Here is a 22,761-nt window from a genome sequence, read left to right as displayed (position 1 = left end):
AGTAATGAAATAGTGATGGAACAGTAGAACTTAAAATAAATTTGAATGCTCTGGTGAAGTCCAAATTTGACAGGACTAGAGGTAGACTAAAACTTCCTTATCAGTCTCAGCAATTAAGTTATATCGCAAAGGACTGTTTTTTCTGCCGATAATGACCAAATAAATGAGAGATCAAGCCGAATATTGCTGCTGATTTTAACACATGGAAAACAATGACAGGAGAAACAATGCTATCAGCAATTAACTTGTTAACTTACTTTGTGTAGATCCTACAGAAATGAACTCGGACTTACTATTTTCTTCTATACTATTAACATTCATCCATAAACTTATTTTTTACCAGAATGTTTTATTGTAGTATAGACCAGGGGCCAAGACTGAGTGAACTATTTCAGGTATGTTTGCTTTCAAGACTTGGCTACGTTCTATCACAGTTTCCTTATATTCAAAAAAATGTTTTCTTACTCCTTTGTTGTTGTGAGGATTGAGAGGCTTCCTTCATTTCATTTTTAAGACTTTGTAACAGTGCTTTTCATAGCTCTATTAGGAGTGTGTTGTTTGGGCTGTTGTAGAACAGTACTTCTTATATTTGAAATGTCAAATTCAGCCATTGCCGTTCAAATCCCTTTGTGACAAGTTTGGAAGTTCATGTCTTTAACCTTGAATTGTTCAAAAGTAGTAATGCTGAACAACACTGACCCATTCGTTCCCTGCTGTAACCAGCTGATTCTCCCACTGCTGACTGGAGCTGATCCCAAATGGTCCAGACCAAGATCCATCCTATGGTGGCCAGATTTTCATCCCCGTATATGTCTTTTAAGCTGCTTTCATTCCTGATATGAACTAATTGATATCAAATATATAGGCAATTGCCTGGAAGAATTACATCGAAAGTAATGAGTATTATTAATGTGATTTTGGATGTCAGATTCCTGCTACTTAGGAGGTTCCTTGACTGGTTAACTCTTTACCAGCTCCTGGAAAGTCCAGCAGAGCAAAAGTTAGATGAAATGAAGGGGAACATTTACCTATCCTTCCACGTAACACAAAAGGAACTCTATCAAACTTCATGGAAATAGTTTTGTGGCACTCATCCTTAGAGTTGTATTTGAATGACCCTTTGAAGAGGAAAAAGCCCACAGGATCTCATCATTCTCATAGCTTAATCAGGGAAGAAGAAGAAAAAAATAATAATAATAATAAAGAATCTTTCATCTTTAAAGCTTTGAGACGTCCATGAAATCATTCACATTTTCTAAGCACTTCACCTCTACATTTCAAGAATGTAGAAAATACAATTTATTTATTTATTTTAAACAGAGGAGTCAGAATGCACTGTTTCTCAGTACCCCTATGTAAATATGAGGAACTTTTCTACACCAAGTCTAAAACAGCATACAGTTATGGAAAGCAAAGCATAAGAGAATCCTGTTTCTATCACTGTCATGTATTTCAATTTAACTGCAAATGGAGAAACACTAGGGAAAGACAATAAGAAGTAAAACAATGCCTGGAGCAAAACAGCTGCTGAATAAATATTTCAAAGGGAACAAGAGATGGAATGTTAATTGATAAATACCTGCCTGCTACTTTTATGTACAGAATCAATTGTACTAAAAACTGTGATTAAAAAAATAGGAAGGAAAAAAAGAAAATATGTTGTCTGAAAACTTTAGGATCTTGAAAGCAATAGAATTACCAAAGCTTAACTCAGCTTTCAATCTCAGTCTTAAAAATAGAAGACATTCAAAGAAAAAAGAAATAAAACCAAAAAAAACTGATTCAACTTTAAACTACTTAAGTACCAACACGCAACTCTGTTTCTACTTACTAACATTGTAATTGTCAATATTTATTTGTCCAGTGGAAAACTAGAGATGCATTAGTTACTCTAAAATCCCAATTAGTAATTCTGAATCATAACACTGCATGTCTGTGCCTTGTGTGTACTATGAATACATCAACACACAGCGCACAGCACTCTTCGTAGTAGTTTTTCTCTACAGTTCAATAATCATGGATTTAATATTTAATAAACAATATTATACCCATAACAATATCACTTGCATACTCTGATGTTTTAATAACAGTAATCATGATCAACAAGAGACATCAGGTTTGTTGGGACTTGTTTTTTGTTTGTTTGTTTGTTTTTACCAGCCCAGCTGAGATAGTTGGCCAAAGTAAATAAGCTTGCAGTCATACGAGCCCTTTTTTATTACAAACTCTCTCTTCCCATACAAAATTATGTTTTTCATGTCACTAACAGATCTAAAGGGAAAGTGGCAAAGCTTTCAGAAACATATAAAGAATTATGTAGTTGTGTATAGAAATATAGACATGTATGTGTGTGTGTAGCTACATTTATGAGGAGGAAGATGTTAAAGCCACAGAATAAACAGAACAGTACATATTCTGGCTGTGGAATAAGCTTCTATGATTTTGTCACACTATGTATAAAAGCATCCATCCATCAGATGTTATACAAAAGTCACACAGCTCAGTTTTGAATACAAATCCGCATGTGAAAATCTTCCTAGTTTTAAAAGCAGTACAATACAAACCACTTTATTGAATCATACTTTTAAGGCCCAGTGATGCATCCATGACCCACCAGGCTGTTCTGGCAAACAGAAATTGAAGTGAGTCTCTCGCCATCAGCTGGGATGCATGGAGGACTCTCTGAGGATGCATGGAGGAATCCCTAAACAAAAAAGCTTGAAAATGTTTTTTTTACAAGGACAAAATCTTGTAAGCTCCCAGTCACAAACAGGATCGGAATTTGTATATCTCCTGTCTGTGCAAAATGAAGATTTTAAGTGTCTAGAGTTCACACACTGCTCACTTATTTATTTGTTCTACAGACATCTAAACTTCCTTTCATGTCTTTTGGGAAACTGAATACATTTTAATGGGAAACGTCTCCAGTCCATCTGTCTATGAACAGGGAATCAAGCTCAGCAGAAAGTTAGATCAGTATTCAGAACTAAAAGACCAAAAATGAAGACTTCACAACTGGTTGCTCTATCTCCCTGTTCATTCAAACCTGTGACCAGGGAATCACGAACATCTCCAAGGTCTTCTCATAAGCTTCTACTGCCATTCTTTCACTTTATTTTTCTCTACATTAGGAATATAACAGAAAATAATAACATTCACAATGCAGCAAAACAATTTTCAAACCTGAGTGCTTTAAATCTTCGTTTTCAATGTTTATCTGGACAACTTATATAAAGCTCCTCTGTATTGAGAGTGCTGTAGTATGTGTTATTTCAGCATGCAGAAGAGACAAGAACAATGCATGGTATAAATTCACCTTATATTACTGTGTTCACACCAAGAATAAAGAAGAATCTTTACTGCAGATCTCACTGCCCTCCCTCAGAAGGCAGGGAAAGATCGGCTTACTGATTTCATTACTTCTATACTTTTGATAATATGCCCTCAATTCAACTGTTCTGAGTCCTCAAATTTAGCCTCTCCTTCTCAGCCCTGCTGTGCAACAGGCCAAGCTGTCCTGGCGCCTAGAAGAAACTTTCCTCTAGCAGCTTGTGACAAACAGCTTTTTAAATGAAAATTGCTCCTAAAAATGAATATACTGCATATAAATTCAAAAGTATACATAGGCATGTATGTAAAGGACAAAAAAGCTATAACCATTAGTCCTTCAGAGTCACTGTCTTCATTCACTAGTTTTGCACAAACTGCCCTTAAATACTGAGCTGCCTTTCTATTCTAACATTAGGAAGCTTTTACTGATTAAGTATAATTTTGATAAAGCAGTGATATAATTTTAATTACTTCTCCAATAATGGCCTCACCATTAATTCTTATGAGGTAATGTACAGCATGGTTTCTTGCCTGGTCCTTGCTTCATCTCCTACTTGTTCATCCTAAAAGCTTCTTTTGATTGAATTAGGAAAAAAAAGAAAAAAAATCAAGCAGGCAAATCTGTACATACAGCTAATAACATACACACAATCTGACTTCCTCCTCAGCACATTGCTTGCATACACAAGTGAGATAAAAAATACTGCTAAGATGAAAAACATTTTTCATCTTAAGTTTCCTATCTATTTCCATTTCCTATCACATGAAACTTTCTAAAAATATGTTCCTTTTGAGATATGTGTTTGCAATTTGAACGCTAGAAATGCTAGCCAAAGTGGGAACTTTGAAGGAGATGTTAAGCTCAATCAGTTCAATCATCACAGTTATGCAAATGTAAAAACACATTCCTTCTTTTTAAACATTGTTCCATTTTAGCGGTGATCGTAAGATTCAAGAAGTGAGGATGGCATATAAATGTCAAAAACTTGACAGCACCATAGGGTGGAATCCAGTCCCAGCTGTGGTCAATAGCAGAGCACACTGTATCTCAATAGGAACATGATTTTACTTTCGATCTTCACAGAGCAGCTGAGAACTGAGTCAGGGTTAAAAGGGAAGCTGTTGAGATTACATGGCTGTAGGAGCAGGCAGCAAATTTTCAGCACATGCTAGTTAAATAACGTCTGAAGCACAATGCACTAAACCAAAAAAGTGATAGTAAGAGAGGTTTGTACTGCACATAATATGAAGTCATTGCCACCTATATTATGACGCTATTTGCTGTCTCGTGGAAAGAAAGCAATCACATTCCTTGTCACAAGACCACAGTGGTGCAGCAATGTCCTCCAAGAGGCAAGGCTTTTCTCTTAGGGTTGTGCTGCTCGCTCTTCAGCAACTACCTGTATCTATTAATTTCAAATATATGAAGAGTAAATCATATAAATAGTGAGGATCCCTACTCCCTGCTACCTTGCTCAGGATGGGCTGGAAGCTATGCCCCATAGAGACAACAGACATGCTCTACCCAGAGCAGTTGCAGTGGTGGAAGGGAGGTTTCCTTCTCCACAAGTTTCCATTCCTTTACCTACTGAAGCAAAGCGATGTTTAATTAGATGTTATTTTCTTCATTATAAGCATAAAGATAAGGAAAATCACCATTTAATGAAATATATTTCTCTTGTGCTGTCATAGTCATTATTACAGTATGATCTTGGTTTAGCAGTTACCTTTGAAAGTGAGCTGTGCTACAGGCGATTGCCTTTGCCACTGGCTCTTTTTTTTTTAAAAAAAAAAAACACTAATCAAAAAAACCAAGTAAATAAAACAGAACTCATAGTCAACTGGTTCTTACTGAGTCTATTGAATTAAAGAGATTATTTTTATTAGTTCTATGAAGTTTGCAATGCAGTCAACCAAATCAGATAAAAGTCAGAGTTATTCTATGAGCCTCATTTTGACGTCCATACACATTGTGAATTACTTGTTAGCTCACAAGTGGCCATCCTCACCATTTTTAGAAAGTAACAAGGGACTTCGATTGCTCAGTTTTAAATGTAATGTAAAATCCTCATCTTTCAGAGAATCTTGAGAAATGTTAAGAGGATACATTCATGGCCAAAGTGGCTAAAAATCAAAACCAAACAGAAAGACAGTTAGATAATAAAACATTATTTCCAAAAAAAAAAAAAAAAAAAAATTCAAGCTGAGAGCAGGAGGGAATACAATCCCTTCTTTCTTTCTTCCAAATCTATGAAGGTCAATTTTCATGTTCAACTAATGTATAATATACTGGGGCATAAAGGGTTTGCATTTTTATTCTAATTTGTTTTTCTTTCAAGTTCAGAATCACCAGCAAAGAAAATTACTCTAATTGCAATTCTCTGCATACAAATAGTGATTACAGCTTAGTGGATTGTTAGGACAGCACACCACACAACTTATTAGATCAAATTGAGTGACGCCTACACCAAAGCATTTTTTTCAACATAGATAAATCGAGCTAAGCTCACTCAGAAAAACTAAATATTTATGACCAAAAAATTGTGTGTCAAACCTACCAGGCACCAGTTCCGTGACTCCTGATTCAGAACTATGAAATAATCATAGGAAAAAGCAGTCATAATGTGGGATGACATTAAAAACCAAGAGCAGCAAAATCAATTTTAATTAGTTCCCAAAGAATGAATATGTAGAGACCTAAAATCTTTCTCTGATATATTAATATAGCTTATTTTTTATTTGGTTAGCTTTAATGAATTCATCAAAGGGATGTTGAGTGACTGGAAAGGTGCACATGAAAGCACTGAAATAACTGAATCACATACAAAGATGTTTCTATATTCCCAAAAAAAACTATCTTTTTTTTCCTAACATATTCTGTCACAGAGCTAAGTACAAATATCTGGAGGACAGAATAACTCTCTAAGGTTGTACGTTCAGAAAGAAGTATTTAAACATGTTATTTATGGCCAAATTAAAGTTGGCCATAGGAAAAAAAAATGGCCACTCCATGTACAATTTTTAAATTGTACTTTTAAACTTTTAATTAGATTCTACTTACAGATGGATTTCACAGATATATAGTATCATAGCATAAATTAGCTGAGTTCTGAGTGACATTTGAATCCAAGTGTCTTTTTTTTTTTAATTTATTTTTCTTCTAAAGCTAAATTACACTGTATGATTTTTCCTAGATGAACAGAAAGCAAATCTAGCTAGTTGTGGAGTCTTAGGGTTATGCATTTTTATTTTCTTTCCTCTAAAGTTCAAATTTCCAGCTTTTAATAAAAGCCATATTGTGTTGTTATGTCAGTGATGACATGATAATGAATTAGATCAGGCATGGGCTACGTCTGAGTGAGTGAGACAGTAAGAGTCGGGTTGTCTCTTCCACCACTTTTGCATTTCTTGTAGCCTGTAAAAGAGTTTCTTTGGCCTCAAATATTTTCTAGTTTGTAGACTGCAGAAATTATATCCAGAGCTTTATTCGTAATTTTTCCCCTTCATACATTAATAACTCCTGCCAGTAGTAAAAGACTCTAGCTTTAAGTGAGATGCTGCTGAAAAGCAGTGTAAATGCTTTCCAGTAGCCAAACCTCTCTGAGAGAAGGGCTCTATTTCACCACACAGCTGCCTGCACAGTTAGCATTTTAGTATCTGAAGAACTGCTGGAAAACTTGGGTTTACGATAACATTATATGACGCATAGTGTGTTTTAAGGAAAGGTGGAAGTCTGTGGAGCTGGCATCTTTTTGCACGGGTAATAGATTTAAAAATACATATATTGTAACATTCTCTCACCATCTGGTATATAAAATGGTGTTTCTTTCCTACAAAAATGTTGGTGTTGGAACTGTAATATCTAGTCAACCATATCGCAGCCTTCATTGGGCATGGAGTTAAATCAATATTTCTGCAGTGTTTTTCTGATGTACTAACCCTAAAAGCAGTATTGTTGATAAATACTCTAAGCAACCCTAATAAAACAAAAGACAACTGAAACTGCAGCATGGTGAGGATGAGAATAACTTGTATAGTAAATAATTTGTAAAATAGTACTTCTTTGTACAAATTCAGTTCAACTGACTTTTTCTTTAAAGAAAAGTAAATATGTAATCAGGATTCACAGGGATCATTCTTACCAAAGCTCACAGGTGCACTATTATTGTGCACATGGAAGCCAAGCACTGCAGCCTACAGTTACAGCAGACCAAGATCCTCTAAGGTAGCAGAGGACTGTTTTAGCTATTTGCAGGGGACTAGCATTCAGCAGAAAACAAAAACTAAAGGAAGAAAATCTAGTGATACAAGATTACTCTGGAAGACAGGAACTGTCTCAGAGATGGCACACTGTTGAATTGACCTCTCAGCTCCCACAGTAGACTAATACCACTAATACTATTAAAAAAATAAAAAAGAAAAAAAAGGAAAAGAAAAAAAAAGGCAGGACGAGAAGTTGGTGACAGATTTCACTTGAGTTTCCTTATTTTTTACAGTTTTCTTTTGGCACTGTGTTGCTAACTTTATCATCAATAATGCTTTTATTAATTTTTTTTATTTTTATTATATTTTTTTTTACTCATACTGAAAAATCTCTGATAAGGGCAATAAACAACAGATGTTTATTTGGAAACAATGCAGCCAAATAATAGGACTGTATAAACTCTTTTGTCTACAACCCAACAAAAGTTTGGAACGCATAGATTAGATGCTTTTCCCACTAACCTGCAAAATCATCCTGGGAGCTGGTAGCATCAAGAGGCGGGACACGGAAAAGTCTGTCCTAGTGAATATTATTTAAAGAGCTGTGGTGCACTTCACATCAGAAAACCACTCCACAGACACATGCAATATTTCTGCAGTGCTATTTGTACAGTACTTCTAGGGCTGGGCAGTGACTAGAATTTAACATGGAAACAGTTTTTTTGATTTCATTGTAATTGGTCCCAGGTTTAAAATTAAACTCAAGCTTATGTGCTTAATTTACCTAATTGCCTCGCTGTATGAGGTCTCTGCACTTAAATTGTTAGTATATCATCCCAACAGGCTGTAAACTATAGTTTAAAACCAATGCATAAATGTAAAAGTATCGATGTACATTCTGCCACTGTGGGACATTGTATAATTTACACATCCATTATGCAGCCACAAGCACATAGATCCATATCATCCTGAACAGCTGTATCCAAGCTGTCTAGATTTTAGCCAACACTATCCATTTATTCTTAAACCATTTGTGACAGCATTGTTTCAACACACTAAGCCAACATGTTTGTCAGAGTAATCTTAAAAGTGACCTAATTGTGCCTGGTGTAGAGCAACACAAAATCCTACTTGCAACCTTTTATCCCCTCAGAGAAATAGAATTTTGCCTTGTAATTGTAATCACAGCGTCCAAGTTACATGCTCTTTTAATAATCTGGAAAACCTTGTTACCCATCATCAGATACACCAAGGCAGAGCCTCAATACTCCCACAGCAGCCCGGGCAAGGCCCCTGTGCTGGGAGGCACCAGCTCATGAAGCCCCTACCCAACACTGCCACTTGAACGCAACTGGCCCACAAGTGAGCTGGGGGCAGAGCAATACTATGGTCCGTTCAGCCTATTAACACTCCCTCCAGTTGTCAGAGATTTGGCCAGGGTCACAGACCAAAATACAGAGGGAACACGCAACGTTTGGGTTCAGGAGTATGTCATTGTGTGTGACAACACGCTCAGCAGCGACTAATGGGGTTTCCCTGTTTGACTCTTCAATGAAGTGTACGTTTCCAATACATGACGCCAAGTAAAATCCTTCTGTCTCTATGTGTGCTGTCTCAGAGTGCTACAAAATGCAAAGATACCTTTTCTTGCATGTTTTGCAGTATTCATATCAGATCTGTAATGTCACTTCTTGCACTGCCAGCACATTTATTATACAGTGTCAAGTACCTACCAGGCAGGTTGCATCTAACACTGAAGGCACTGGTTCAGCAGACTCAGACTCTTCAGAAGGCATTTATCTTTTCCTTTCTCTCTTTTCTCCTTTTTTTTTTTTTTTGGTCAGTCCTACAGACCAGACTGGTTGCTTTCTAGATCACTCAGTGGATTCAGCCCAGCCAAGAATCCTTCATAGGGTTTAACAGTTTTGCCATAATGCTACAAATGTAAAATTTCCTGTTGCTGTTTGTTCTGTAAGCTTTGAAGTGACAGTTGTGTGTGTCTAAAATTGCAGATCTCTAAGATCCTCCTCTCAGAATTAACTTTTTTCCCCCCCTTTTTTTGTGTCACTTCTACTTCTATTCTACTTCTACTTCTATTACAGGCCTTCAATAGAAAGTTTATGATTTAAGAAATGACCACATAGTCAGACAGTGAACTAACAAAAAGGGCAACCTGGAAAAATTATTATTTGTCCTGATGAGACGGAAAGTTTCGTTTACTTTGAATTAAAATGGGAAAGTAACTTTGATCTATAAGGGGGGATTTTATCCTAGTTCCAATATGGTACAATTTCATTCTTGGGCAAGGCATTTGGCTCCAGGACTAGTAGTGCTTTCCCTGCAGTTGCCCTGGCTCCATCACTTCTGAGCTTTTACTTTGAAATTCTTCCTTTCCAGGCAACCTCATTCACATGGCCAGGGCTGACACACAAGCAAACCCATGGCTTGGTGCCTATTATGGGACATAACCCACTGGCAGAAACACTGCAAATGTCAGTTTAAAGCTCAGCTCTCTGCTAGCTTACATGTTTCCTACATGAAAACCCTTCATGTCTCCAAGACCCAGGTGCATAACAAAAAGAGCAAAATTCTTCACTGCTCCTTTTTGATTTTCTTAGCACAGGTCATGAAGCCCTGAAGTGAAACTGTTTTACACACACACCTTCCCACAGTCAGTTGTTTTTCATGGCCAGACCTTCGGGCTTTTCTATAACTTAAACAATTATTTACTAAAACAGTGTTAGAAGCTTTTGTAAGACAGAGGCCATTCCCCAGCCACCAACATTAGTGTGAGTCAGGATAGCATTACTGCAGACAGTGAAGTGCACTAATGTATTTTGTAAGATTCTTAGACCCATTTCTTTCCCAGTTTTATAGAAAACTAAGGCTCATGAAGTGGGGTTTTCTCTTTTCCTTTACACTTGCTATAACTCTTCTCAGGATTATAGGAAGTCTTGGCTAGGAGTTGGGAAACCTCATAAATGCTATTATTGTTTTATCATAGAAAGGACAGCAATAGCCTAAATCCCTGTATAAATTTCTGTTTCAGAACAATGAGATATAAGATAGTGTACCTAATTTCAATATAATTTCAGCAGGGCAGGATCCATCCTTAAATGTGCTTCTAGTCACTTCTGCTTTGATGACATGCTTCTGCTTTGATAACATGATTATTGTTTAAATGTAGAAGAAAGCAAGAGAGTTTTTGTACAGCGTGGGTGTTTTCACCTGCTGTATGAAAAAAAAAAAATAAAAGCCCACAGCTTGAAGCACATCCGAGTAGTAGCAGTACTTAGGTATTGGCATATCCTGCGAAGAGAAAAGCGCTTGAAAAAATGATAGGGCTTAATAAAGTTTTAGTATCCTAAAGCTACACTGGAAGTTTTTAAAGGGAAACACAAATTCAGAACAGGGAACACATAATTCTTAGAAAGGATAATCAATAACGGAGGAAATAAGGGAAATTTATCCTGTTAGAGTCTGCGTCCTACAGAATACAATCACACATTTATATGTAGCGCTTCAAGTAGCCAGATAGCTTTCTACAAATACCAATTGCCATGTCACACATGACACCTTCCTGTAGAAATTACTATAAATATTAATCCTGCCAAATATATACATGCAGTACCAGCATCTACCAGGAAATCTGCACTCAACAGAAATGAGAATCCTTAAAGAACAGTGTTTTCTGAATCTATTTAAGATCCCAGAACATTCTGAACTTTTTTTTTCATTGAAACAGAGTCTTTACAGTTCTAAAAGTTTTACATGCAGTTTTTCATAAGTTTTATAGCCAATGCTTCCAAAATATACTGTAATTGTATGTATAGTGAAAAGAATGAATAAAGCATCTCAGACGAAACATACCTAAATCCTTAGCAGATTACGGTAAACACAAGTATTTACGTATTTGTTTTCTGAGATGAACTGGCAATTCAACTGAAAGAAAAAACACGGTAAAACACATTGGAGTACTCATATTCACACAGAAATCTGTGAAGCTGAAGAAGATATTTATAACAGTATGTACCAGCTGAAACTCATGACTATTTGAGTCAACAGCAAACACTCTCAGGGTCAGCTGGAGCTGAGTAGAACTCAGATCAGGTGCAGTGGCAGGCAGCAGGCTTTCACTTGCTCTGATTCTTAGAGCCAGCTGCTTTGAACTCCCTCACCTTCAGCCACAGAGGTATTTGGGGAGTCTGGAATTTCCAGCCTATTCGTTTCTCTGTTCTAGTATAGTCTCCCCCACAGGCTTGTCCTACAAGTCTAATTGGGCCCAGCAGTAAATGTTAAGATTTGAGCATTTGCTTCAGATTGGAAGGAAACCAACTTTTTGAAAGCTTCCTTAAAATGGAATTGCTCTCCTCTACCCAAAATGAAATGCTGGGTGAAATCTTAAAGAGAAATATTGAATTGTATCTCCAGAGGCCTATTTTTTATTCATTAGTTTTTTCAGCTTTTTTTTTTCCCCTTGTTCAACAAAAACAATTTCCAGATTAGGATGTTATCTAAGAATATTTCTTTCATATACTGACAAAACTGCTCACCACTCTCCTTGATGTTTCTCAGTACAAAGATATACGGAGTCAGCGAAACAAAGGAGTTTGCATTCTGCAGCTGAATTATCTTACAACAACATAGATGGAATATTAGATGTAAAGCCATATTTTTAGCCAAAACATAGTTGAGATGCAGTGTCACCCAATGTAGTTAGAGAAGACACCTGCAGTAATACACATCTATCGCTTTTAGTCAATTAAGTATGATCATTTAAAATATATATATTTTTCCTTTAACAGGAATGAATGTAGTATTATATTCTGATATTTGGCATCACATTCATACATCATTTGACTAGCACTCAAAGTATTCCTCCCTTTGTGAATATCTCTGTGAAAATTGATATTTTCCTGGGCACTTGTGTAACTGCTCCAGAGTGAAACAATTGCCAGTTCTGTCAGAGAGAGCAGAGATATTCATTGTAAGAATTGTGATATTCCACCTCCAGAGCACAGGTATGAATTTCCATATATTTGCAATTTTCAGAGGGAATGTGCAATGTTTTCATGGTAAAATGATCATTTCCAACAGCAAAATCCCCTGATTTCATGAAGGATTTGAAGGAGGACCAAAATCATTTACCTTTATCACAAAATATGACTATGATGTTTCTCTAGTACGGAGAGGTTTTTGATTATTTTTGACAGATCGCATATCTGAACTTAAAAAATAGCAAAAATGTCTTATTTAAATAGGAATCTGAAGAGCCTGGAAGGATGCAGGTTTTAAAACTAAGAAAGTCAGGGATTTGGCTACAGTTCTCTGGAATAGCACATACTTACAATTCTCAGCTCTGGTCTTTCTTTGATGTCCCATACAGACACATCACTGAGGTACTGCACAAAACTTTCTAGAAGGATGAATGTACATACACTCCTGCAACAATCTGATCAAGGAATAGCTGGCGAATATAAACAAGGGAAGCAGTAGCCCCTTGTCACAGGCTTTAAAAGACTAAAAAAACATTGGGAGCAACTCTTCTCTGACTTTCCCGATCAAAAAAACATTGCCGTTACAGTTCTATGAAGAGGAGAAAAAAAGATCTAAAAGAACTAGCAAGTGTTGGAGCCTTTAGAGCCTCTTATGGAAAAATTATGGACTTGGTATGGCTTTAAATTTCTGGTAAACAGGATGCAGATCTTGGGAATTATTCCTAGTTTAAAAAAAAAAAAAGGCCTAAGGAGAAAATCAGTCGGGGGGGGGGGGGGTCATGGGAAGGAACAAGCTTCTTCTTGGGAAGCCTATTGGTACTAGTAAGGAAAGCGCTACTTTTCCACAGAAAAGATGCCATGGAATAGCTGAACGACTGCTGTTTAACTTTAACCTTAACAACAATAAGAAGGCTCCACAAGCTAGTCAACGTTTACTGAAGCATTTAATGTTTAAGAAGATGAAAATGTGAATTCCTTTTCTCTTGAAAGTTTCATACTTCAGAGTAAGAAGTCTTTGACAGTAGTTTCTAAACTGATAAAGCACAGAAAGTCAAGATCATATTCAGAACTGTTTCTTGAAGGCTGTTTTTCATGCTTTCCTACCCAATGGGGAATAGGAAAAGGGCATAAGTAACAGCCAGGCAAGGCTGGAGAGTGTGGGTGGTCAGGGTTTAAAATGTCAGATAACAATGAAGTTTACCCAATTTAGCTGGCTCCTTTATGTATCCATGACCACACCTTGAATGCTCCCCAGAAACAGAGTTTAATTCATCTCAGTAAAGCTAAGAGTTAGTTATGGAATAAATGATAGAGGCCCACTTCATATTTTTACACTATATACATTTCTAGATGCACACATACTTAGTGCAAATATAATTCATTAGTTTATGGGTGGATATTTCTTTTATAGGAGCTCTAATTATGGATTATAATCCCAAGGTAGTAGGTTTTGCATACACACACACATTGCATATGTATGTATAGATAGCTGTTTAACTTGCAGTTAAAATCGAGAAGCATCAGCAGATACCTTTCCATCACTCTATGATTCAGGCTTTCCTGTTTATTATGAATTTATATACACCCAAACAGTTCCCCAGGGAAAGATTAAAATTTTTCAGCAAACCCCAAAAATCTCCTGGTCAAGAGTTGATAGAATGAGTACTCATTTAGCCAGCAACATGGGGCTTACAGTCATAGAGATTCAGTCACCCCCGGCTGCCCTTACCAGCTTCTCTGACATGTGACTTTTACCACCTGTCTGCTCACGTGTAAAGGAGAAAAAGTATTCCTGCAATGTGAGCATCCCTTGGAGTTGCAGATCTGTAGTACATTTGTTGATAATGACTGACAAGTCTCTGGACAGGCTGTTCAAAACTGCCTTCTCCTGTGTTCAGAAACCGCACACATGTGCGCATCGCAGCTATACTCCTTCCAGACTGGCCGCTGCTTTAAATGGGTGCCCGCACACTGCCGTGCTGAGCCCTGTGAGGCCTTCTAGTGCTTGCACCACCTCCATGGCACAGTGAAGACACATGTCCACAGTTCTGCCTTTTTCATTTCTTGTCCTCATTTCCTCAGGGTACTCCCCTGTTAGGCCTTCTGCTGCCTCCCTGAATATCTGTCTTGTTTTCACATGTATACTCGCCTTGCCTTTGAAGTGTCAGCGACTGAAAAATCACCCCTCAGACAGCATTAGATAAGCTGCACAGAACTGCAGTGCCAGGAAGGGGGAGATGTCAGAGACTGCGGGGACACAGGGGAGAGGTCAGGTCATGTAGGTGGCAGTGGGGAGACCCCTGGGGTCATTACAGGCCCCAGAGGCTTAAGAGTCCATGTGCAAACATGAAGCAGAGATTGGCATTACCCTGGCTTTTGATCTACTATGTATGCTAAAGCTCCAGTTTTCAGTCTTTGCCTCCCCAGCATGGCATTAAAAAACATTTTTAAATGACAGCAGAGGTTCTTAGTTAATCATATACTTCTAGCAGCATTAGAAATAAATGCTATATAGCCTCATGATAAAATTCAATGACTGGAAGAAACTACTAAAAGATCCTAGACAGCCTAGGGAAGGAACAATACTGAATTTCAGTTGAGGAGGAGTCACCAGGGATTTCAGAGAAAGTTTTATCAGGTATCATGGTGCCAACTAAAATATATATTATTTATTTTATGGTACTAACTTGTGCTAATGCATTCTTCATTTGCACAGTAAAAGACATTTTATAATCTTCCCTGAAGATTATAGTTCAAATAGAAAAGTTTAAATACAAAATGCATGGAAGATAGGATATACATTATTCCCATTGGAAATCAGTTGAACCACAGGACATGGACAACTAAATGTCTTGTCCAGGCAGACACCTCTCCAATACATACCCTATTGATAAAGACTGCAATGTAGAAGATAACTTCCAGCATGTACACGGCTTTTACATATGCCTACATCACCTCCTTCCTTTTCATTCACTTTGCTTTTACTTTTGTGTCATATGAACTGGAACTCCCATTGCTAAGGTAATGCTTGAGAGAAGTTTTCTGAAATCCCACGTCAGAGTGGGAAGAATACTTTGAAAGCACCAAAACACATTATTGTATTCTGTTGCAATAATAAATCCGTATCACATTTTGCAGGTACCATCTTGTCTTTCAAGTGTTACCAGTTACTACGAGTTCACAGTTTGGTGTGATTTTAAAACAGCAGCAAGTGTGTCAAAACTACAAAGAAAAAACAAAACAAAACAAAAACCTTTGTGCAAGCAAAGTGAATTGAAAGAACTAATAGAATGTGACAGCAGTAGAAAAGGACCACTTTGTGTATCGCATTGAGAATGGCAACAAGCTTCAAAAACTTGTTGTTAGCTGGCAGCATTTGTTTTGTTCTGTCAGTTTAGTAGGTGATAAGCCAAAAAGGTGGAAGGAAACTCTCAACTTTATATATACACTTATTTCCACAAGTTCACGATAGTATTTTGATAATGTTTTTAAATAAATCTCTCCAAAATATGGCTGCCAATGTCTTTATAAAGATAAATAGAAATTAATTTATAACTTTCTATTTGAGTATTCATTTCTTCAAATGAAGACCAGGTCTTGGCTGACATTCTGCACTTTTTTTGCTCAATTTTAATTCCTGCTGACAACATCCAATATGATTATGCTTTCCCAGAAAATATACTAGTATATTTAACACTGGTCAAGTATAGGATACGGAGATAAATATTGATTGTATGTTGTTTAAGTAGAATATTTCATGACAGGATGATGAAATAATTACTATTATTTTACTTTCAGCAAAAGTTTGAGACATAGCTTTATCTGAAAATGTAGATGTTTTCTATAAAATATGTTTAAACACTTTCTAAGTGATGGTATCTTCAAAACCTGAACTACTATAATATTATAATAAGCATTGATAACTCTCGAAAGAGAGAGAACACCTTATGCTTGGTACTACAAAGTACTCTGCACTAACCTTGAAACATGTAAGCTTTAACAAATTCACAAAAAAAAAATGTTTTATTTTGAATTCAAATGATTTTATTTTGTTTTCTGTTTGGACACTGACAGCAAAAAAGAAATGTTGAACTTATCAGTTTTCAATACTAAAGGTCTGAATAGATTCATATGATTCTCTTTGAACAAATAAAAGACTTTTAAAAGTCTTTGTGAGAAACAAAAACTGCCCATTCTAATCCTTGAGGGAAACAAATCCAGAATGTAGGGCAGGGAAGAAGCATCAGAAACTGAAAAATAAGCAAATTTGATTTATTACTATGTGCCTGAAAAATGAAATTCAAATTAGGAAGAGCATTCTTTTGAACTTCCTTCTCTCCTCCTGCTCCCCCCTCCACCATTAAAATCTGAGGTGTAGCTATGCTCCCACCTCATGTCTTCAAAAGTCACCTGCTGTGCTTGCACACACATGTACATTAGTTGATTAAACAAGATGCACAGTATTACATGCAACAGAATATCTCTGATCAGAACAGGCTCCTGCTGTCTTGAGAACAGCTTTTCAGAACTTAAAAGCAAGTAGAGGTATTAGATACAGTGTGACAGTGTTTAAGATTAATACATATATATGATAGATTTATTACATGCATTAAAAGCTTATTTATTTATAGTATGATGTCTAGTATTTATATAACATATTACTTCCCTATTAAAATCAATAGGAACACAGTTTTGAAAAACATGTTTAAGAAGAGGCAGGTTGTTCCATGAATATTTGGAGCATATCCTTGAACAACAGCATGGCATCATGCACAGACTACAAGTCTAACATTTCTAAGCCTTTCTGCAGAAGTGTATTTTTTTAAGGATGAGCCCTACAATGCGTTTGATGTTTGCATGATTCTAGGACAAGAATGCATTAAACAGTCTATTTTTTCCCTCAGGGACATCACTGCAAGGACTGTAGAGCTGTGGTAGCAAAACGTACTTTGTTAAATACAAGTGCCAAAATCCAACAGCAAAAGAGACAGTAACCTAAATGGTGCAAAAACATTTCTGGCAAGTGAGGCCAGACTTTATATTCTGTGGACTTTCCTTAGCACTGCTCCTGTATATTTATAATATACAGTTCTTAAATTACTCAAAATTGTTCTGGAAAAAAAGAAATATGGGTAATTAAGACCTTTAATGCAATATCTTGCTAAATAGTCGAAAGTTTCAATAGGCTGCTACATAACTCAGTTTTGACTTTTTCTCTGATTGCTAGATCTCTTACAAAAACCTAACTCCTCCTCTGAACATATAGGCTGTGAGTCTCTTTGCTGAGATCTATAAATTTGACAGTCTCAGCTGTGTTTTCACTCTGTCTTCTTCTCTAAAATGGCAGAGCTTGAGCTTGCTGGGAGTGAATGTATTTGGGAGATAGAAAAGCAAAAAATTGTCTGCAGCAAGGTGAACAGGAGATAGGCATGTCGTAGCCAGTTTTTGACAAACTAAATGTGAAATGAAATTAGGCAATGTGACTACGTCTGCTACTAATTTTCTAGAATACACACCATTCTGCACTTACAAATATACCCAGACTGAGTACACTCCAAACTGATACAGAAACCTTGTGAAGCATAACTTTTCTTAAACTTCCATGTTGTGAAGTATACAACACACCGAATCCTCATTATCAGTTAAGACTTTGTGTGAGTATCAATTTTCACATAATATGGGAGTGTGAAAAATGAAATTCTACCTAGGACAGATCAAATGACTGAGATTAAATTTGAAGGGTAGGGAAGGATAAGGGTTTGAAATAACTCCACTGACTTTTCAGCATTAGGCAGCTTTACATCCCTCATGAGCCTGGCCTGAGCTATATATTAACCTGTTTAAAGTATTTCAAGCATTCCAGTAGTATTTTCTAATAGCAACTTTAAAAATGTGCTGCAGGCCTAGAAGTATGTTAATACCAGATGTATTTTTTCACATATAACATACTCTGGAGAAAAAAGTTGGAGCACCTGAATTCTTGTAACTGCAAACTCATATTCCAGATATTACCTCTGGATATCAAGAAGGAGGAAGCTTTCCAATGATACTCACATGAACTCCAACTTAAATCACAGAAAAGTATTTATGACTATCACACATTTGGAACAGTCAAATTAATTATGACAGCAAGGTCTAAAGCAGAATTGGAGACTGCAAATAAAAGGTTGAAGAGGGGAGTGTATTTATAGTTTATTTAGAATGGAAAAAAAAAAAAAAGTATAGCGTATCTATACCAACTGGTTCCATCTATTTCTCATGTATAAAATGTTCTGAACCACAAAGGTTTTTCTGCCAGCTTCAAATAGAATTCAGTCCTGAGAGAAATGTGACTTTTAATGGCAAGTTCAATGCAATTTAATGGTGTGTGAATTTTAAATAAAGCAAAGAAAGAGCGTAGCACTACAGCTTCACGCCACAGACTGTGGGAGAGATTTGTGGTTGTACTTTTGTCTGCATCTTTGTTTTCCAGGTAGAACAGCTACATTAGTGCAAGAGATTTCAGACTGACTTCACAAGCCTGCATACTTCCCAAGTAAAATTAAGAAGGCTGCAAACTCCTTCAGACTCCTAGCATGGCAAAATCATCTTTAACTTCTTGTGCGTCAACATGTTAATCATAATCTAGCAAGATTGTCTAATAACATTAGTGAAACAACTCCCTTTCTCCATCTTTACTGCCGCTTGCAAAGATGTCCTTTCAATTTAGCTGGCTATATAGATGAATATTGCTAGAGAGGCATATAGATCAACATAGCTGCAAAACCTCCTCGAAAAGCTACATAACTTCTCATCTGCCAGCCTGGTTGAGGTCCCGGAGTAGCTGGGCTAACCAGTTAATAGCCCTCTGCAGTGACTGCTGAGTAGATGTGCCCTGTGTCATTACAGGCTGGACGGATGCACAATGAACACATATACAAGAAATGCAATGGTAGAACTTTATAAAATACCTAAAAATGCTTACTCATTGATCATTATAAAGGGATGGATGAAGTTAGGTTTCCAAATTATTATGAGAACTAAAAGAAGCTGGGTACATAATACTCCTTCAAAATCCTGTTTCTGAATTTTATACAGAATGATTAAGTAGCTCAAAATTGTGAGAAAAACTTAAGTCTGGAGAATAAATAGAGATACTTCTACCAAGTCTTACCTTTCTTGGTTGGGCTGCTGTCTGCCAAAAAGAAAAAACTGGGATGGCTTAATATTGACTGTTGTTTCCACGTTACTAGAACTTCCCCCTCCCCATCCACCAAAAATAAATAAATAAATAAAAATAAATCTTGACATAATTTCATATACTAATGTGCACTGCTACTTCACTGAGCCCTCCAGGCCTTTGTCAAAGGGTAGTTCATCTAACTCTGGATGATGGATTTTCCCTGACTAAATGTCAGCTAGCTTCGCCTGATGTTTAATTTCATTTACACAAAATAAAAACCTAGAAAGAAACACCACATATTCATATGCATATCTTTCTTTATCTTTTATTTCATGCACTAAATAGTCTGATTATATCAGGTCCACATGAACCCACTATTTGTTCTGAGATCTATTTATCTACACTATTCATCAACAACAACTTTGAAGTACTCTGAAAAGTCTTCATCTTTCAAATTGTTTCTCTGGCATACACTTGACCAGTGTACTAAAAAACAAATGTCTGATTCAAGTGAATAGGTTATGGGTGAAATGAAAATGAACTTCCATGAAGCATTCAGCTACCACATATTTTCAGCCTGAACTGCTCAAGATTTGCAAATCTGTACCTGAAACAATGGGTCTTTAAATTGTCCTTTAACGAATCCAAATATATGTATTTTTTAATAGCAAGAGACATACTGAACTTGATGTTCTTTTCTATGATTTAACCAATTTTACATGGTTTGCCAGAATTTAGTTCCACTTCCTCAATGAACTATCATGCTGTAATTAGGTGAGCTTCTAGGAGATGACTGAATAAAGCATCCAAATGTATTTTAAAAAGATGGTTCAGTTGCTAAATTTGATATAGAAATGCTACTATGCATTCAGGGTTATTAATAAATCAACAAAGTCCTCAATTTAGCATTCAGTGTTCCAGGTATTAAAATGTTTATTGTATTTATGTATTTTTGAAAATTATGTTTTTTCTATTTTTTATTTTTTTTTGCTATGAGAACTTTTGCAGTTTCCCAATTGTAACATTGCCTTTTCCGTCTTTGTGCTTAATAAATTATTATTCTACATTGTCCTTGATGTCAGATGGGACTACTAACAGTAGGCACTCATTCCCAACTAGAGCATAATTCTGTGTTTAGGAAATCCAATACAAAAGGGGCAGGGTTCTTTCTAAAAGAAATTTAGATCTTATTTAATGTTGAAAAAGTATAGTTTGGTCGTCTACTGTTTTAACTGCAAACAGAGAAATGATCCTTGGTTATTTTCCTAAATTCATTTTTCCACAATGATTTCCCAGCAATCACTTAAAAAAAAAAAAAAAGACACCACTAGAAAAAAAAAAAGGCAACATAAAAATATCAAACATTTCCAACAATCAATAAAGCTCTAATCATGAAATGAAAAGCTTTCAATACATCTTAGAAAAGAACTGTCCACACAAGCACAAATGCCAGGCTTCTATGCAAGATTTCCATTTGGCTTCCACATCTGATCTATGAATATAATACTAATATTATCTCTCAAAACAAAAATATGAATACTTTGTTAAAAAAATAATAATACTGACTGCAAGCATCAATAAGTATTCTAAATCACTGATTTAGATAACCCCTTATTTACTATAAGCTCCTCACTGATAAAGGACATTTCTTTATTTAGTATTTGGAAATCTTCAAAGTCATTTCAGCAGATGCACTTAGGATGTATGAACATTTATCTTTGTAATGTTGCAGCTCTGTAAAGAATAGGAGATATATGGAGAAGTCCATGGTATCAACGTTGAAGGTCAGAAGTAATACTTCCTTTTCCTTCCTTGTCATTCTTTCAAAAATGCATCAAACTATCTGTACTAGTGAGTATACAACCTCATTGGTTTTTATTAAATTTTATAATTAAAAATTTAGTAATTTTAAATTTGTTTTTATTAGCTTTTTCACTTAATAATTTCCTTATTAGTGTTACTTTAGTTAAAAGAAACAAGAATTGAAATAACAGTGAAGAAAAATGAAGCATTTCTAATAGAAACAGGGATGAAAACTTGTTCTCAGTGAAGTCAGTGCTGTAATTCTGCATAACATTATGTAACTCAATACCACTGGGACAGACATCAAGTTAAAAAAATTGTCCAATTCTACTCCAGTAATGGGAATGTACACATCATCTCTGATTTTTAAGAGCTTAAGATTGAATTGCACTGATTTTAATAGTTCAACTGTGCAACATGGGGGTGATTTGTGAAGAACTGAGTCTATAACATCTCCATGAAATCTAAAGTACCTTCCAAACTTTTCATAGGGCATGAAAATAATTTGAATTGTATTTATTTGTTTCCATGTTTTAATCCACAAGAGATGCTAAAATATTTCCTCCCATGAGAAATAAAAGTGAAAAGGCCTTTTATAATGCTCGATTATTTCTTCCTGTAAATGGGCTACTCAGTATAACTTGCTTGCTTGTTCTTTAACAGCAGTATCAGAAAGGGGATTTAATGAGCCAAAGAGAAGCCAAGAGCAAAGTAGCTTAAGGCTAGTTTGTTCCATTTCTGTTTCCTAACTTGGTAATTTTAATCCATGCTCTCTAACAGTGTCACTGAAGCAGTGTGATATCAGGGGGGAAATCAACTTAGATTTCACAGAATGGGCTTTCACAGCAATGCAAGGAATAGGAGGAGGAAAGCTCCCACTCTTTTGCTCATAAAGCTAACTATTTAGAAGACAGAAGATATGAACACTATAAATATGAAGGCATAATTATGGTTCATCATTGTTCTCTACATTACTAGGAAAGAGGAAAAAATCAAAGGGAAGGGCATATGAGGCTCATTAAAAAACTACACATACTCTACAAAAAATGTGGTCTCCTTGACACTAGCCAAAATGCCTACAGGCTGTGTAATTTGCATTTCCATTTACGTAATAATAACAATAATAATTTATGTATTAATATTAATTCACGTATTAAAATAATATATGTAATAATAATAATGTACGTATTAATACTAATAAAACATAACAAGTGCATAGCTAGCTTCTGCTTGTCAGGTTCACCAATTACTGGCTATTAACACCCT

The 22,761-nt window shown here is 36.0% G+C and overlaps 1 protein-coding gene across 1 annotated transcript in view; it reads right to left on the bottom strand.

The window, feature by feature from the left end:
- LOC308196820 (uncharacterized protein) overlaps window positions 1-22,761 on the bottom strand; it is a 460,768-nt gene that overhangs the window by 32,259 nt on the left and 405,748 nt on the right. The gene's annotated exons all lie outside the window — the stretch shown is intronic.

The sequence above is a fragment of the Anser brachyrhynchus genome, assembly GCF_964034855.1.
Source record: "Anser brachyrhynchus genome assembly, chromosome: 6".
Classification (NCBI taxonomy): domain Eukaryota; kingdom Metazoa; phylum Chordata; class Aves; order Anseriformes; family Anatidae; genus Anser; species Anser brachyrhynchus.
This window is presented reverse-complemented; position numbering and strand designations above follow the sequence as displayed.